This window comes from Lotus japonicus, chromosome 2 (genome assembly GCF_012489685.1).
Source record: "Lotus japonicus ecotype B-129 chromosome 2, LjGifu_v1.2".
Classification (NCBI taxonomy): Eukaryota; Viridiplantae; Streptophyta; class Magnoliopsida; order Fabales; family Fabaceae; genus Lotus; species Lotus japonicus.
Genome location: NC_080042.1, coordinates 8066081 through 8070765, shown reverse-complemented (window position 1 = coordinate 8070765; position 4685 = coordinate 8066081).

Below are 4685 nucleotides of genomic sequence, written 5' to 3'. Positions count from 1 at the left end.
GCGAGACCCTAGGGTCCCTCGCTCAAAAGCGCTGGCCTAAGGCGAGGAGCGGACCAGGTGTAAGACCTGAGATTTTAAGCTTAGGATCAGTGGAAGAGATTTCCATTTACGATTAGGGTTGAAGTATTGTGAAGGGAAACCTGAACAAGAGTTTAGTAAATGAAATAAATTTATGAAGGAGAAAGTTCAGGAAAAGTCAAAGGATCGTATCGAAGTCGATAAAAGTTATAGCACGATCGTTATACGCTTAAACCTAGGTCAGAAACCCCAATTTATAGCTAATTTTCATTTATAGGCACGACGGAAGTTAATTCCAAAAATCTTCAGAGAAATGTTAGAACTTCTCTTCTTCCATATATCACAATCGTTTCGAGGCGAAACTCTAGGATCTACGAACGTCCGATTCCAATCATCGGAAGTTTGCCGAAACCGAATCCCTGGTATTTCAAAACCCTAGAATTTCTCGACAATGAAGACTTTTTCTATTCAGAGCTTCAAATGAATATTCCACACGCGTACACCCATTTCTCTTGATGATTTCAATCTTTCTTCAGAAGGAAGTTTTCTATTCCGACATTCGATGCAAAAAGCAACTTATCGGGTAAAATAGTTTTATACCGACTATGCATTAGTTGCCAAAAATACAAGGAGACCTCTTTATGGTTTTGGAATTCTTTTGCCAAAACATATCTATTAATTCACGGAGAATGACGCCGGAAAAATCAAATTCGCGAAACTTTCATTTTCCCGCGATTTGCCATCTTCTATATATAGCAAGCAAGTGAGAAGAAATCACAAAACTCCACCATTTTCTACCCACCAAGGCCGCGAGTTTGAGAGGAGAGGAGGAGAAGAAGATTTTGTTCAATCCTTGCTTGATCGTTGATCCGTTAGTTGCTGCTTCAAGGTTTCGAGGTATAGTCGCTAATCCTTACCTCCGATCGCTTTTTCCATAGCTTTTCTGTAGAGTTTTCTGAGTGGATAGTTTATGGGTTTTTGCAAAACTATCATGAATCTTTCATTTCTGATTCTAAACCTCTTCTATATGTGCCCAAGATCACTTCTGCCGGATTAGATTTTCCGTTATGTCGCCGGAATTCCGCCGGAATCAATTTGAACCTAAAATACCCATTTTTGGAGTTTTTGGTGTAAAGCTTCAACTTTTAGGCTGAAAACTATCGCCTTAGCTTAGTGCTAGTAGGATTAGTTGTCATAAACGTCGTTAGTAACGTCCCTGCAAAATTTGGTTTTTGGGATTTCAGTTTTGAAATTTCTAAGTTAAAAATCATGACCAAAATACCCCTGCGACAGTTTTTGATCCGATAATTTTTCCAAGTTCAGAATACCCTTAGTTACGGCTAATGAAAGCATAGGAACCAAGTTTGATCGAAGAAAAATCGAGCCCCACAATTGTGAAAAGTGGCCGAGCCCTATAGGGGAGGAGGGGGAAAATTCCTTTTCCGAAAACTTGTCCTTTCGCGCTAGATTATCGTACCTCGGAGTATGAACTACTTCGTGTAACCTTAGTGAGCATTGATAGCTTAGTTTCCGATAGATTTTGATAGAATTCTATGGTTTTACTTTAAAGGTTCTTTTGAAGAATTTCCTGAAGATCAAGGAGCTCATTGTGAAGGAACGTTTGAGGAGAACGCTGGAATAACTAGAGGTAAGGGCAACTTACCTTGCTAGTTAATGCTTTAGGTGTCGATGAATTCGACTTGATTTATTGTTTATGCACTTGTTTGTGTTTGACTGGTAAAATGTTTTCTGAGGCTTCGGCTGACAATGTAGATGATTCATCTACTGAATGTTTTTGAGAGTGAATTACATGCTATGTGCTATGTGGGTAATCTAGGATGTGTGGTGCATGCCTTATATGCTAAGTGCTATGTGGTTATTGCTTATTATGTTGATATATGACATGTTGATTGATGGTGCTGAGTTATTTATGCTTTAGCAATGAAACCTGAGTTTCTGAATAGTGAGAATAGCGGGCAGGTCATGCCGATTTTATTTTGAGAGTTTGGGGAAAGTTTGTTAGGACGAATGAGATTCGGGCCTTGTTATGGGTTTTTCATGGATCGAGACATTCTCTGGAGTCATTTGGGATTTGGAGATCCCGGGAACTTATAAGATTCGCGATAAGATTAAAAGGATATCATTTTGTAAAGAAAAACTCATAAGACATTAAACAACCTCTAAAATCTTCAAATAATGATAATAAACTCGAAAGGAAGCTTAGGATGAAGATCTTAGTTTTGGAAAACGAGAAGTGTCGTCGGATCCAAGTGTTGAGAAAGTTGAGTAGTTTTGAGTATGTTGATACTCTTGTGCTCTGGGAGCAGTTGTGTTGTTGGGCTATCTGAGAGATAAGCCGGGAAACAGGTAGTTTCCGAGCATGTTGATGCTCTTTGCTCGTTGAGCAGTGTTGACCATCGGATAGAGATGAGTCGGATGATTTGGAGATCATCATGAGATACAGTTTATGCCTTCGGGTACAGTTTATGCCTTCGGGTACAGTTTATACCTTCGGGTACCGTTTATGCCTTCGGGTACAGTTTATGCCTTCGGGTACAGTTTATACCTTCGGGTACAGTTTATACCTTCGGGTACAGTTTATGCCTTCGGGTACAGTTTATGCCTTCGGGTACCGTTTATGCCTTCGGGTACAGTTTATGCCTTCGGGTACAGTTTATGCCTTCGGGTACAGTTTATACCTTCGGGTACAGTTTATGCCTTCGGGTACAGTTTATACCTTCGGGTAATTCGGACATCGACGGGGGATATGATCGACCGTGAGGTTAGGATCGACCTGTTGATTGTCGGGCATAGCGGAGGGAAAAGTCGACCCGCAGGGTTAGGACTGATCCGGCTATGTCAAGGTTGTAAGTGACACTCGGGGGTTATGGTCGACACAATGCCAGTGTTAGGACCGACTCAAACGTGCCCAGCCTATTCTTTCTTCGGGTAATTCGGACATCGACGGGGGATATGATCGACCGTGAGGTCAGGATCGACCTGTTGATTGTCGGGCATAGCGGAGGGAAAAGTCGACCCGCAGGGTTAGGACTGATCCGGCTATGTCAAGGTTGTAAGTGACACTCGGGAGTTATGGTCGACACAATGCCAGTGTTAGGACCGACTCAAACGTGCCCAGCCTACTCTTTCTGGAACCGTCGAGAGTGACGTTGCATTGACATATCATGCACTCTAATTGTATCGTTATGTGTTTTGATGAGTTGATGTTGATAAACATCGTTATGTGTTTTGATGAGTAGATGTTGATAGATATCGTTATGTGCTTTGATGATGGAATTGTACTAGAGTGTTGATAACATGCTATGTTTAAACCTTAGGGTAGACAATGCAGAACTTATATGTACATAGACAACATATATATATATATACCCCTTATACTTTATCTGGTGTCTTGTATTCTCTATCCTATATTCCGTAAGTTGACCCTTGCACGTGCTACCTGTGTTTGGGGGGCTATGTATGCCCTTTTTGTCAGATGTCGTTGGTGGATTCTTCCGCGATTCCTCGTCGTTCGGGGAAGACCCGGAGCGAAATGACTACTATTGAGCCTTCGACGTGGACCCGGACTTCATGCATGACCAGATGGGAGTCGATGATGGAAGTATGGGGGATGGGTGATTAGAGTCTATTAAGGTTGGGTGTTAGTGTCCTAGCTCTGACTTATTCTTATTTTTGAGGGCTTGTGTTGCTGACACTTGACCTAACATTTTGGGATTGTACATTTTGCCTACGGGCGTTACACTTTTCTACTTTCCGTCATTGGAGGTTACTCGTGACGAGGTCGCTATTTACAGCGGGGGACGCTATATATATTGTATATTAGTTCTGTTGCCTTTCGCATTTGGGTTTTATTTAATTCAGTCTTGTCTTAGTTATTATCAAAAAAAAATATGTACGTTTTTCCGCATTAAGTTTATTTTGGTTACTAAAGTGACGCCACCGAAATCGGGGTGTTACACCAGGGACTTGGGCCTTCATCCCGGAGGCCCAACCGGCCCATTAGGATGATTTAGAGGCGCTAAGTCCAACTCCCCCAACTATAAATAGGGGAGGGGTACTAATTGTAAAGGACTCTTAGCTCATTTGTGAAATAACAAGATTGAAATTCAGTTATTCTCTCTCCAAAGCGGTTACGCTCTCATTCTCCCTAGGAATCTCACATCACGTTCCTTACACCTTAGGTACTATACCTCATCTCAATGTTCATGATGGAACATTTGGCGCCGTCTGTGGGGAACGGTAGATTTTGATTCCCGGACTACGTGGATTGCACATTGGTTTAGAGAAATTTGATTTTCTGTGAGGTTTTCTACGATTTGAAGATTTTTGGTCGAATTCTTGGTTCATCGACGGAGCTTGATGGAATCGTTTCGCCAACGGTGTAGCGAGGAACCAGAGCGGAGCCGCGTTTCTTCCCCATGCACCGCAAGGTTAGATAGACATCGCCGGGCAGAGGCACGTCGTGCACTGAGTGGCGACTTAAGACTGCAAAATGAGTGTCTGCAGGAGCAATTGAAGTACTATCACCTTAGGCAGTGGAATGAAGAGGAGAAGGAGGTTTAGGCTGTTGCGGAGGTCAAACCATTCTCAGCAGCAGTGCGAGAGGTGACCATACCGGACGGTATTACAAGCCTCGTGTTGGAGAC